The sequence below is a fragment of the Mustela putorius genome, unplaced genomic scaffold (genome assembly GCF_011764305.1).
Source record: "Mustela putorius furo isolate JIRA1106 unplaced genomic scaffold, ASM1176430v1.1 tig00000450_pilon_pilon_pilon, whole genome shotgun sequence".
In the NCBI taxonomy this organism is placed as follows: Eukaryota; Metazoa; Chordata; class Mammalia; order Carnivora; family Mustelidae; genus Mustela; species Mustela putorius.
This window is the reverse complement of record NW_025421385.1, coordinates 811569-826118: the sequence shown is the minus strand read 5'-3', so window position 1 is coordinate 826118 and position 14550 is coordinate 811569. Positions and strand designations below refer to the sequence as shown.

The following is a 14550-nucleotide window of genomic DNA, read 5'->3' as shown; positions in this document are numbered from 1 at the left end:
AGATGATGCTGAGTGAAATAAGTCAAGCAGAGAGAGTCAGTTATCACATGGTTTCACTTATTTGTGGAGCATAACAAATAGCATGGAGGACATGGGGAGATGGAGAGGAGAAGGGAGTTGGGGGAAATTGGAAGGGGAGGTGAACCATGAGAGACTATGGACTCTGAAAAACAACCTGAGGGTTTTGAAGGGTTGGGGGGTGGGATGTCGGGGTACCAGGTGGTGGGTATTAGAGAGGGCACGGATTGCATGGAGCACTGGGTGTGGTGCAAAAATAATGAATACTCTTATGAAACAACAACAACAAAAACAAAAAAAACCACAGTGAGATCTCCCCTCACACCTGTCAGAATGGCTCAAATCAACAACCCAGGACACAGTAGGTGTTGTCGAGGAGGCAGAAAAAGGGGAAGCGGCGTGTGCTCTTGGTGCGCATGGAAACAGGTGCCGCCATCGGGAGACCACTATGGAGGTTCCCAAGAAGTTAAACACGAAACTACCCCGTGATTCAGCAATCAAGGAAAACAACTCCTGAAATTTATTGATGGAAAACAAACCACAGATCCGGGAAACTCAGAAAATACTACCCAGCAGGATGAACAGTGAACTCACACACACACAGACACACACACACACGCGCGCTTTGGCATAAGACAAGTCACATTTAAACTATGGAAAGATAAATACAAAGAAAAAATCTTTAAATAAATCTGAGGGGGGGAAACCCCAACCTACCTGAATAGGAACAAGGATATAAATTATAACTAAATTTTCTTCAGAAACCACACAAGCAAGAAAAGAGTGGGATGAAATATTAGAAGTTTAGGTATAAAACATCCACCAAACTAGAATTCCATATTCAGAATAATTATCCTTCTAAAGTAAAGTAGCAATAGCAAATGTCTTGGAGAATCCAAAAGCAAAGGAAGGCTCATTCATGAACGTGCCCTCAGATAAGGAGCGTAAAAGAAGGTAATGTGCAATACTTTGTTTGTCTTATTTTTAAGTGATCTGGAAGATAACGTGTTTACATTATCCTATGAGTAGCAACAATGTATCAGGCACCAGCAGCACATGGATAATGAAATAAATGGCACAAGTAGGGCCGAAGGGAATACTTTGTTACAAGAAGCCTACAGCACCCACAAAGGGGTCCGGTGGTATTCACGGATTTGTATTCCATGAAAATTCATGTTGCAAACTCTAAGACATCAAATAAAAATGTTTATAAGAGAAGTATAAATAATATATTAAGATAGGAGATAAAATCACATCATAAAATGCTCAAAACCCGAGAAGGCAGAAAAGTAGGAAAAAAACGGAGATAGAGAACAAGTACAGTAAAGAGGAAATAGCTGGAAACACAGCAGATATTAATCGAAATATGCCAGTAATCGATCACTTTATTTTTTTTTTAAGATTGTATTTATTTATTTGAGAGAGAGAGTCGTCAGAGAGAGAGGACACAGCGGGGTGAGGGTCAGAGGGAGAAGCAGGCTCCCCGCCGAGCAGGGAGCCTGATGCGGGGCTCGATCCCGGGACCCTGAGATCATGACCTGAGCCGAAGGCAGACGCTTCACTGACTGAGTCCCCCAGGCACCCCAGTCATCAATCACTTTAAATGTGAAGGGTCTGGAAACACCCGCTGGAAGAGGAACTTCAAGAACGGAGGATCAAGTAAGACGTGACGCCTGTTGTCTACACAAGATGCACTTGGAAGGTAAGAGCTTTCGCCACAGGTTAAAAGCAGGAGGACGGCGAAAGATCCCGCATGAACACTAAGCGAAGGACCGCTGCATCGGCTACACTGGTTTTAGAGAAAACAAACTTCAGAAGAAAAATTGGGGGGAATCAAATCCAACAGAAGCGCAAGGAGAAGCAGGCGCCCTGCTCCCTGGAGGCATCGAGACCCCTTCCCAGCCGACCGATTACAAAAGCACCCACCGGGTTAGAGCTGGTCTGCCCAGAACTATTGGTCAACTTGACTTTGTGAACACTTCTGGAACACCGCATCCAACAGGCCCACAGCACGCACCCCGCAGACCACACCACACGTTTGCCCGTAAAACAAAACTCAACAATTCTTATTTTAGTCTAAAAAACCCTTGTATCGGCTTTTACCAGGCACAAATGCAAGTGACACAGAGAATCCACAATTCCCATCAAAACGTGCGAACTTAAACACCGGTCATCTGACGTCTTACAACCTCCCCCAGCGTTCACGGTCATGCGTCCCATGAAATCAGCCCACAGCACCAGGGGAGAGCCTGGCCGTAACCCCAGTGCCTGGGACCCACAGCCACATCCTTCCGTTCTCCGACAGGTGCAGCCGAGCTGTCCACAAAGCAGCTCACCGTCCCCTCAGTGGGTCGGGGAAGCAGCCAGGAGCCAACACACTTCCTCGGTCTAAATGTGCTTCTAAATGTGCTAAAAGTTAAATCTTCTGCCGTGAAAGTCACATGAATATAAATCGAGTTTCCGACATAGCCTCTCCCGTCTTCATCTGACATTGAAGACACTCACACTTGTTTCCTAAGTCCTGAGGGAAACAAAAGCGTGACTTCTAACCTAGAAGAGGCTAATGATCTTAGTTGTGCGTTAAATTCAGAATTGTATAGCAAAGTAATAATGGTCTGTTCATCTAAACATTATTGATTTTTAAATCCCTTTCACGTAGTGAATTAGGACACAATATATGGACTGTACGTGTTTTCGGTTTTGGCAGCAGGTTTCAGGGCTTCTCTGGGGTCCCGCGGGCATTGGCCTTTCACACCCCGAGGTTACAGATCCACGGTGAGACGGTGAGAACCAGCCGAGCCTGCGAGGAAGGCTTCCACGGGACCCGCACACAGGCACGAACTGCTACCGTCGATGCCTGTGGGCTCTCCCCAAGCCTGTGCTTCTGTGAAGGCAAAACAAGAGCCTGGGATGTCAGTTTTTAGGCTAAAATCTCGGGACTCTGCCAGAGAGCCATCATCCTCCAGTCCGCAGCGGCGCTGTGTGTGTCTTCCCTTTGCCGTGGACCCCCAGCATAGCACACCATCTGCAATTTCCCTCCGAGCGCTCTGGCATCAGATGGACAGCCCCTGGGGAACTGCCCTGAAAGTTGGGGGGCCAACGGCGGCACGGTCTGCACTGTGGCACTGGCTGGAGAGCGTTACGTGTTGCCCCTGTGCCACGAGGCCCCGGGGCTGGTGGGCCCCTGGAGCGCGCGCTCCCAGACAAGCCTGCTGGCTCCAAGGTTGAAGCCGACGGTGACGGTGGGGGGGGTGTCCTGTCACGGAGGCCCGAGCAGACCGACCCGTCGCCCAATCTCTTTCTCCTCTCCCGCTGGGATCCCCACTGCCTGATCTGCATCGTTCGGACGGGCCCCGGGTCCTGGCTTCTGCTCGGTTCCTTCCCCTCTCCCTCCTGCGCTCTTCCGTGGCCAGTTCTGCTGCCTCCCGTCGCCTCCGTTCTGCTACTGAGGTCATCTTGTGGCGTTTTCCAGATTGTATTTTCCAGTTCCAGACCTTCCATCTCATACGTAGATTTAATTATTATCCTATTTACCTCCTGATAATGCCTGTATTTCTATTCATTCAAATTATTTTTTCCTTTTATCTCAATGAGCACAGTTACAACCGCTGCTGGTGCCAGCACCTGAGCCGTCTCGAGGTCGGCCTCTTGTCGTGGTGTTTCCTCTTGACAGTGGGTCACATTTTCTTAGTCTTTGTATGTTAAATAGATGTTGATTGTATGTTGGACACTGTGAGTGTTATCTTGTGTCGACTTTTGGTTACGTCTTCACCTTCTTGAAGCTGTTGTTAGTTTTGTTGTAGCAAACTAAGCTCCGGGTTAGGTTCAGTCCATAGTTCTCACCTGCCGTGAGGGTGAGTTCAAGCGAACGTTTAACCCTCTGAGCCCCAGCTATGCTGATCTGGGTCTATTCTGTGCACGGGTGAGTCACATTCCAGGCTGAGCCAGGGGTGGGTTTACATACAAAATAAGGAGAACCCTCTTGTGGCATCCCCCTCGCCCTGCATCCCCCACGGGCTTCTGGCCACGCTTCCTCCACCAGGAAGCCCGCCGGATTCTGCTGGAGTCCTCGCTGCCGTGCAGCTACAAACCTGAGCTTCTAGTGGCTTGTCTTTCAGTTCCACGGATCTTTATTCTATGTTCATCTCTTGAGCCTTTCAGTTTTCTTTTTCTCAAACTTCAGGCATTATATTTTTATATTTCTAGAGTTTCCATTTGGCTCTTTTCGATAATTTCCATTTCTCCACTTGGTTCTGCTCTGTTTCCTCCATATTTATCTTTTCCTCTAAATCAGTAAGCATGTCTGTAAAGCTGCTTTAAAGTCCATTTTTGGTCAATCTAACATCTATGTTTTTCTTTTCTTCTTCACGGAACACATGTCCTGTTTCTATGCCTAACTAGTGATGTTTGTAATCGCTTATCCGTTTTGGTTAGATTAAGGATGTAGCCAATGCTTCTCAGTAGAAAGCCTGGGCTGTTCGTCCTTCCTCTAAGAGTGCTGAGTTCTTCAAAGGACCAGTGGTGCCCAAGCGATGTGACCCAGGCAGCACAGTACCAGTCTGGACCCAGAAGTGACGGACTCCCGCATGCAGCACCCTCAAGTCTCCGCACCCCAGCGTCTTCCCTCCCAACTGGGCGGCGTCCACATCCACACGATCCATCCCCCTTCCTGTGACGCAAGACACTGCTGCTCTGAGCGCAGCACCAATAACCTCGGAGGTGAGCCCCTTGACCGCTGTGTGGTCATGGAGGTCACCCTGACCGGGGCCTCTGAGCCCGGAAAGCTGGCCGGACCGGGCCGATGTGCGGGAAATAGAACGCGCACACGCAGTTTGTAGGCTCCGAACACGAGAGAAACATAAAGTGTCTTCATGTTCGCTGCACGCCGAAATGCTCAGGTGTGGGATATATGGTGTTAAATGAGACATATTATTAAATTAATACCACCGATGACTTTCCACGGTCCCCACTGTGGCAGCGGGAAGATCTAGATGAACCTGTGGACCCCTGGACTCCTGCTAGGGGTCCTGACCCACGTGGCTCTCCAAGAGTGCGTCACAGACGCGTTAGGAAGGAATGAGGAGGGATCATCGGTGACCGTCTCCATCGAAGACCAGGCGTGGAAGCCCAGAGCTGGCAGGGTTCAGTGGAAGGATTTGGGTACATGAAATTTTTAAACACATCACTGAACCCGTTCACTCCCCTGTCTCTCTGATCCTTTCCCCCACCCGCCATCCGGCCTCCTGGAACACTCCCCGCCCCCCGGTGGCCCCCTACGCTGCTGTGACCGCCCCTCCAATGCCCCATGACCTCAGGGCCTGTCCCTTCCACCTGGTCTCCAGAATCCAAGTCCTCAGGCCGTTTGTCCCCAGCGTGGGCCGGAGCCAGCAGGGTCAGAGAGGAATTGTGCCCACATGCTGCCCCGGGGAGTCTGAAGTCAGAGCGAGCTTAGCCGTCTGTCTGTCCCTCTCCAACCATGCTGTCCGGCTCCGGACCAGCTCTTACGAAAACTGCAGTGAGGTCACGACCCCGGGATCGTCCTGCGCGGCTGGTCTGCAAGGGAGCGTTGTAGCAGGGCTCTGGGGCACGTACACACACACGGCCCGGTCCCCGGCCCCCGGCCCCTGAAAGCAACACAGACAGCATGGGGAGAAGGGGACCCCCGTGGACGGGGTTGGTGCTCTTCCTGCCACCCGGGCAGCTGTGGGCCCGTCGTGCCCCACAGAGGCTCAGACGGAAGCCAGTCTCGGCTCAGGGAGACCGCGCCGACGCAACCACCCTGACTACCTGGAGAGGCGGTGCCCCTTTGGGGAAGTTGGCCTGGTTTTGTCTCGCTGCCATTGACTGTGTCATCTGCTGGTGGACCACCTGCTCAGGGAGAAGGAACTGCACCGCGGCCAGGGCCCAGCCACATGACCCAGACTCCCAGAGCACTGCGTGTGCTTGCCGTGCACGGCGGTCACCCGTGGATGGGGTCGGACGCCGGAGGCTCCGCAGGCAGGAAGCAACGAGCCTTTTCCACTCCCGCACCGCGTTTTATTCATTTCAGTTTTTACCCAAGCCTGGCTCAGGAGTAAAGTATTCAAAGCCTTGGTCAAAGCTTGAAATTGAATCCTGTGGAAATTCTTTGGGGTCGGCTGGTTTTGGGTGATGGCCTGCTGGGTTTTCGGTATTTTCCACCATCCACATTCCATTCGCCTTGGCGCACCCTGGCCACGTCGGTGAGGACGAGCGGGTGCCAGGCGTCCAGCTTGGACGAGAAGGAGGCGGGGAGGAAGGTGGTCACGGACACGTCAGGGAATCGGAAGCCGGCCCCACAGGCACGGCTCACGTGAGACTAGTTCTCTGAGCCTCAGGACGGGCTAACTTGGTCCAAAGCCCTGACGCCCTCCAGGAAACATAAAGCACCTGGGCTGCTCATGGCCATCACGCAGTGGAAGCAGCTGAACGAGAAGACCGTTGCCGATGGGCCACGGGCTGACCGCCGGCCCACGCGCAGGCCCGCTCCCCTGCTGGAGGTCCAGGCAGCCGGTACAACACGGACATCTGGTCCCGGGCAGTCTCAGAAGCCAGAAGCCAGTCTCCCCCAGTTAAAGCACCCCTTCTCCACTCAGGCTTCACTGGGGTTCCACCCCCCCGGCCAGCTCCCTCTACCTTCTCCGGGGCTCTTCACGCTCGAGGCGGTCCCTCCAGCAGTGAGGGGGCTGTCTGGTGCCCCTGGTGGGAAAGAGCCCCACGGCCAGCTTGTTTGCCTTAAACGGCCCCTCGCTCTCTGGCTCCTGGTGCTGACGCTACGAAAACATGACCCCGGGGTCCAGGCGAAGCCTGACTGTGCATGGAGAGGGTGTGGGCAGGGAACACACGGGAGAAGCCGGACTCACTCGGCCCCCGTGTCCCCTCCATCCTCATAGGGAAACACCCGGAGAGGCCTTCCAGGGCCGAACCCAGGTTTCCCCACAGATGCCCGTACAGGAGCTGACGGGGTTTAGCCACAGTCTCCCACATGCTGGGAGCCGGAGGAACGGAGGCCCCAGACCCAGGCCTGCAGAGGGCGACGACACAGGGGCATCTGCATGGACGGCCTCCAGCCTCTCCTGGTGGAAAACACGCTGCCCAAGGATCATCCTCTGGGGGTGCTGGGGAGGGCGACGACCCACACACGCCGAGACTCCCGTGCAACGTCCGCCGCCGTGTCTGTGGGGAAGACTCTGGAACATCTCCTGTTACCACCATGGAGAGCTCTGGGCTTTATGCCGGGGGCTGCGTTTCTGGGCACAGCCGTGGCTCCCGCCTCCCCCCAAATCCAGAATGTGCCAAGTCTGTGGCTTCCCCTTGGGCTCCTAAGGAAGTCTGAGACCAGACATGAGACGTTAGTGCCCGTTGGCCGTCTGGCGGCCGGAGCGCCGGGCCCGACCTCTCCCGCGAGGAGCCGGAGACACAGCATCCTCTAGTGCGCAAGTGTCTTCCAGACGTTCCGTCAGAGCTCTGCGGTGACACTGCGACCAGCTGCCTCGTCGTTCATAATTTAAAAAACTTCTAAGAAGCCGCGTGTGGCATATGTCCCACTGGAGTCCTTTTCCGTCAGCGATCCTGGGGCAAACAGTAGCCGATGAGTTCAGGAGTTCTTGTTAAAATTCCCCAAGCACGTGTGACCCCAAGTGTCGCAGGGGCCTCCTCCGCCCTCGCAGGGGCCCAGCAGGCCCGAACGGCCGGTCAGGAGTCGGTCCCTGAGCGCGCAGGAAGCCCCGCCGGGGCGGCTCGTGGGCAGCGAGTGCCGACCCACGAGCAGAATGAAGAAGGGGCCGGGCCGGTGACGCGGGGAGCCGGCGGCCAGACCCGACAGTGTCGCACAGTCCACAGAACTCGGAAGGGGCCACGGGTCGAAAAGGAGGGAGAATGAGCATCCGGGGGGAGGTCACGGCCGCGGAAGGACGGACCGTCCGCCGGGTCACAGGAGGACAGGGAGAAGGCAGGGCTGGGAGGGAGGCAGGTTTGGAACGGACGCGCCTGCCGGGCTGAGAGAAAGCGGCCGTGAGTCTCCCGTCTAGAACCAATCCCTGACGAGAGTCCGTGGAAACCAAGCGGCAGACACGGGCCGGCGGCAGCTGGATGCCGGCTCGGGGACACGGGGCGCGTCTCCGGGCAGAAGCTTTAAATCGAGTCCTCAGTGCGGGGAGTCACGTGACCCCCACGGGGGCCGCCCACGGTCCTCGACACCAGCCCCTGCAGAAGGCGCGTTCCCAGACCCTCGGAGAGCCTGTGCCCGCGGCAGAGACGCTCCACGCGGCCCCATCCTGGACGCCTGCTGGGCCTGCTGGCCCGTCTCGGCGACTCCGCGCTCCTGCTCAGCACGGGTTCTTGGGCGGCGCGAGCGAAGGTGACCGGTAGGAGCCTGACCAGAACGGTAGCTACGTTAGCTGGAAACCAGCTACACATCCCAGTGGGAAGACGGCGGCTGTCAGGCCGCGCGTAAAACACCGGCGCAATCCGTGCCGGCTAGACGGACGCGATGGGGAAATAAATAAAAAGTTAAACAGTATCAAAACTTAAAAAAATAAAATAAAAAACACTTGTCGGCTAAAATAATGCATACGTTAAATGTCAGGCACATAAGCTTCAAGTAGGTATAAAATCACAGCGCGAAGGAGATGCAGCCCACGGAACAGACAAGAAAATGAGCTCGTCTGTCAGGAAAGGAGCACGGATGCCAGTGGGACCGCACGGCCCAGGGAGGGAGAGTGAGGCCTCCACCGTGCCCAGCTGGCCCCACACGTGGTCCCAGGTTCAGAAACAGGTTCGGCCCCCTCAGTCCAGCCCCGCAGGTGCCCAGTTCCCATTCTCAACAGCACAGGAACCCGCGGGGGCTCTTGCTCTGGTGCCAGGCGCTGCTGGTGAGTCCACGGTGCCTCCAGCTGTAGCCCCGTTCTCGGCTGGGACGAGCCCTTGGTGCCAGCGTACTGCCCGTGCCCCGGGAGATCTGCACACCTGCTCCCAGGACCCATGTGTGTTGTGCTACACAGGAAACAGGAGGCACAGTTAGGGCTGCTAACGGGTCAGCCTCCGACGGGGAAGTTGATGATCCTGGATTATCCGACACAGTCACAAGGGTCCTAGAAAGGGAGTGGCACGCCCAGGGACAGCATCTTGAGAAACACTCTGCCGGCATTCCCTGGTGTTGCAAACAGAAGAGCCATGAGCCAAGGGCTTCTGGCAACTTCCAGCATCTGGAGCCTCCAGAGAGGAACACAGCCCTACGGACACCTTGGTTTTCTCCTCTAAGGACTATTTCAGACTTCACAGCTGCAAGATAGTAAGTGCAGAAGAATTGTGTGAGCCGCTAAGTCTAGAAATTTGTGACAGTAGCCACAGGAGGCCGAGAGGGCCCCGTCCTTGGGCTGCGTCTGTGTCCACCTCAAGGATGACAGTCTAGACCCCGTCCCTCACCCGGAGTCGTCCTTGGGGCTGGTGGTCTCTCTTCCTCACTCTGGGCGTCCATGCGGACAGACTTCACAGAAGGCTCGGGGGTTCTGGACACGAGCGACGGAGCCTCAGCAGACCTGGGAGCCGGCTCAGTCCACTGCAAGGGCAAAGAGGGTGACTCAGGAGGACTCGGGACCCCGGGCTTGATCCTGGTGATTTGCTTGTTGGGTTACGAAGAGAAGGGCCAGCAGCCCATCCACCGGCATTTTAGGATCTGCTTCCTGGGAAGTTCTACGGGACTTCCAGACTCGTGCGTGTGGCAGAAAAGCAGAGAAAGGAGTGAGAACAGAGGGGTGTGTGGCGACAGGACTTGTGGGGGCTGCGAAGCTCGGGGCAGAGCCAGACGCTCTGGCGGGAGACACTGGGCTGGAGCCCACCAGCCGCGCCCACGTGGACCTGGCAGTGCCAAGCAGTCATCCCAGGACTCGGGCCATTACCGCCCTGAGGAGATCACAACCACAGCCCCTGGTTCCTCGGGCTTCTGGGAATTAGGGGCTCAGCAGGGCAGTGAAACAGGTGTGTGCTGTGCCCCTGCCACCTTCCCAAGCCTCCTCTGCTCTCGGCCGGGCCAGGCATCCTGTGTGCCCAGAAGCAGGCACCTGCCTCCCTCTGCTTCTTGGATCCAGGGGTCTCCGGAGCCCCAGAGGCCAGCTCAGCCAGGGAGGGGTCAGCTGAGAGATCTCAGGAGGCCCATGGACCAGTGCCCCAGTCCACATCCCTCAGAGGCACCACCTGCCAGGCCGCAGGGGACTCGGGCCTCCCTGTGCAAGCGGCCCCTGGGAAGAGCTCGGGGACCGGCCCTTCCTCCCGTCCCGCTTGGCTCCGTTCTCCTCCACTCCCACTGCCTTTGATCAGCTCCCGGGTCAGCCCAGCTGGTTCCCAAGGAACGGCCAGAAGCTCGGCTTTCAGAAGGCAAGAGTTCTCCAGGCCCTCCCACGAGGCCAGCCCCACAGGCAGTCGCACCTGACCCACGGGCAGTTGGGGGCTCATCCCAAAGAGAGGCAGAGGGTCGGGTGGAAACGGATTCAGGGAGACCGATGGCCGGCCGGGAGCGTGGAGAGCCAGGCCGTGGGGCTGCCTTCGTCACAGAGAAGAGAATCTACCTTTCAATGAAAATGCTGGGCTGAGGTCCCCAACATTGCCCCGAGGCTCCGTCTGCACCCCAGTGGGCTCAGGGGATGTCACGGGTATTTCAAACTGAGAAATACGGCGGCATCTGTCTGTGGAGGGGTTACCCTGAGGTCATTCACTGCCACCGCCCTCCCCTGACGGCGCGTTCGTGTTTTCTGCAGCGGCCTCAGGACTTCGACGTGGCGGTGCCGCAGCTCGAGGAGTCACGCTGCGCTCAAGCGGACGCAAACACGCTCGTCTCCGAACCGGCTGCTTCGTAAAAGGGCCCGTCGGGTATTTGCTTTGTCCTTGGGGTGTCAGGAGGAAGCGTCGTGGCAGCTCGCAGGGTGTTGGGGACGGAGGAACCAGGGGCTTCTGTTCTGTCACGTGAGGGAGAGGCCTGGCACCCGGAGGCCACCGGCGCGAGCAGAGTGGGCAGTTCGCTGAGGTTAGGCAGGGTGAACCGCAGCCGCTCTGGGGAATCCGAAGAGGCCGCCGGCGGCCGTGCGCGCCACTACGAGCTCCCGATTCGGCCGAGGAGACAAGGACGATCCCCGCACGCAGATGGGCTCCGCGGCGCTCGACGGCGGCCGCCCCCAGCCTCGCTCCGGGCCTCAGCGGCTTTTCCGCGGCCTCCCCGAGAGCCGCCACCGCTGCGGGGGAGTCTGGGCAGCGGCGGGAGCTCTTTCCCGCTGAGTTTTACAGGTGTCTGGCCCGGAGGAGAGGCCAGATCGCCTCCGCATGTCAGGGACAGTGTCCTGCCGCAGTGACAGCGGGAGAGACCGTGTCTGCGGGCCGACAAAGCCTAATCGTTTCCACGGAGCCCAGAGCGGCTGGAGAGGGACACCCCAAATGACCAGATAATTTGTGGGCAGAAACGTGTTTCCCGGATCGCATACGTGCCTGTTCCCTCCTTCGGGCGCGCCCGCAGCCAGACACCGCCTGCCCTCACGCCCCAGACGTGTGCTGCTCTAACATCGGCTAATTCAGCCCACACGGTTCTCGTTATCAGTCTCGCCGGGACCGGTGTGAGGCCTGGCAACCACGGCGCGGGGAGAGGAGTGTCTCAGTTGCCTCAGCGTGCTCTGGGCGATGGCGGAGGGAGGCAGTATGAGTCGCCCCGGCTCCCGTCCGGGCGGCGACAGGCCGCGATGCCACCGGAGGAGAGCGAAGGGAGCTGTGGGCACGCCGGCACTGCCCTCCTTGCCAGCCGGGGGCAAGCGCAGGGCACCACGCCGCGCCGGCCGCGGGACTCCACGCGACCAGTGCGTCCAGCTCCTGATCTCAGCACACCTTACCATCCTTCCAAAGCGGCTCTTCCCTCCAAGCGCGCACATGTTGGGAAATAAACTCTTCCTTGTGTAAATAAAACTCCACTTTTATTTACACAAAGCAATGCGGGTGCCAGATGACACGATCCGTCCCACTGAAAACCCAAGAACCTAAAACGCCAGCAACTCTTCAAGGTCACGTGCCCCAGCTCCTTGCATTAAAGACCCTTATTGCCAGGATCAAAACTCTCTTTCTGGGGTGTCTGGTAGCTCAGTGGGTTAAAGCCGCTGCCTTCGGCTCAGGTCGTGATCTCAGGGTCCTGGGATCGAGCCCCGCATCGGGCTCTCTGCTCTGCGGGGAGCCTGCTTCCTCCTCTCTCTCTGCCTGCCTCTCTGCCTACTTGTGATCTCTGTCTGTCAATTAAATAAATAAAATCTTTAAAAAAAAAAAAAAAAAAAACTCTCTTTCTGGAAAACCGGGCTCCTTCCTCTTGGAGGTAACGCATCCTGCTAAGAGCAATATTTACGACGCGAAGCCTCCGTCCCAGGGCAAAGCCGGCTGTGAGCGGCGGGAATGCCACAGACCCAAGGCCCAGAACAGGTGCCTGCAGGAGACAGACGCGGACTTCAGGGCTTTTCTGTCACATGGACTTGCCAGCTCTGTCCTTAACCACCTATGTTATGGGAAGGAAGGAAGGTCGGTCAGGCCAGACATTTAATCTGAGAATCTGGTGCAGTTGCTAATAGGGTAGAAACACTCAGTTTCTGGATAGAAATACCCCCCAAAATTGGCTATTATTATCAAACTGTTAAATAAATACTTTCTGATACTCTTCCTCCAGGCGACACTATTAGGTGAGTGTCAGATTTCCTGTGGCTTTCACCATGAGGACTCAGTTCTTTGGCTGAGATGAGCACATCTTGCTGGCTTTGTGCTTTGAACATTCCTAGAAAAACAAACAAAAAACCACACTCCTGTTTCTATCTCTAGGAGCCTTTGGGTTGGCCGCAGATGAAAGCTGTCTGTGCTTAAGTCTAATGGGATCTGGTTTACACAATCCTTCTTTATTGGTCTTATTTCTGCTGACTTATCCCCCAGGAGCTCCCAAGAGTACTCACCCTGCTTTGAGGAGAAGGAATGGTATCACCAGGTGCTGGGGATTTGGAGGTACCGGCCTGGAGGGAAACACTCTCCCTGGGCTGAGCCTGCCCCGACCCTCCACGAGAGTCAGGGATTGTGTCCTGATTCTTAGATGTGCAGCTGGAAAACCAGAAGACCGGAGGCTCCAGAAGGTCAAACCAGGTCAATGGAGACACCCCTCGTATTGCACCATGACAGCCAGTCGGGGCGGCCCTGGAGACCATTGAGGGCCAGAGCTCTAACCACACGCCTGGTCATCCCAGCACCTAAAGGGAGAATGTACAGACCTACGGACGCAGGCTGTCCATCTACCTCTACAGAGATGGGGACCTGATGGCTTAGTCAGGGCCTTGGAGGGAGAGAGGTGACAGAAGTGGGGAGCTAGAGAAGGGGCTCGTGGCTGCACCTGCGGACTGGGCTCCATCACCTGTGTGGGCACTGTCCCTGTCACTGAGTGATGTGTGCACAGGTGATGTGACCTGTGGCATGGGCCTTTGGAAGTGGAGATCACCTATTGGAGTGAAATTCTTGTTATGACGTGTAATTCCTGTGCTGAGAAGATCCCCTGCAACGAGGAGCACACGCATGCACACACACACGCACACATGCATGCACACCTAACACACGCACACGCGCATGCACACACGCGCACACACCTGAACACACGTGTGCACACGAACACACACATGTACACATGCGCACACACCTGAACACACGCGCGCACACATGAACACACACACGCACACACCTGAACACACACATGCACACACACGAACACACACATGCACACGCGCATGCACGAACACACACACGTGCACATGCGCACACACCTGAATACACACACGAACACGCGCACGTGCACATACACGAACACACATGCACACACGTGAACACACATGCACGCACGCACGAACACACACACGCACGCACCAGTCGCATGGATGACTAACTCACGCACCTGTGCTGTGGCCAGCCCAGTGCCCGCTCAGGGGCTGTGTGGGAGCAGGAGGGATGGGGCCATGAGCCTGGGGCTCCACAGCCCAGAGCTGACAAATCTACTGTGTGACGTCTGACACGTCACATACGGAAACCACTGCCGAGCCCCGCTTGTCCGCCTCCTCTGAGGACACCGAGTGGCCACCTGCTGACAGGGGGATGCGCTGGATGCCTTTCATCCGGGAAGAATCCTCACCGCCCCGACGTCCGCTGCAGGCAGCCAGCTGGGTGTCCACTTCCCTTGAATTCAGTGACCTGCTTCAGCGGCCGGGGCGGCAACCACAGGGTTTCCCGTGAGCGTCTGGCATCGTCCGCACTCATCCCGTGTGCTGAAGAGAATTGGGTCTCCGCCTCCTCTATTAAAATGTGACAGCGGCGTACCTGCACCAAGAAGCGTCAGAAATTTAGGGACAGGTGGCACCAGCACCCACGCGCATGGGTCCCCAGAAATATGAAGCCTGTGTCCGTGAAGACGCAGGGGTGCCCGCTCTGCTGAGCCTGCTGGTGCCCGGGGAGGAGGACGGGTCAGCAGCG

At 56.6% G+C, this 14550-nt stretch overlaps 1 long non-coding RNA gene across 1 annotated transcript; it reads right to left on the bottom strand.

The window, feature by feature from the left end:
- Positions 1-11970: 11970 nt before the first annotated feature.
- Positions 11971-13652, bottom strand: LOC106003504. Its single transcript, XR_006606847.1, has 2 exons — positions 12999-13652; positions 11971-12826 (listed from the first exon to the last, which is right to left on the bottom strand). It is a non-coding gene; the product is annotated as an uncharacterized LOC106003504 (long non-coding RNA).
- Between the last annotated feature and the right edge of the window lie 898 nt (positions 13653-14550).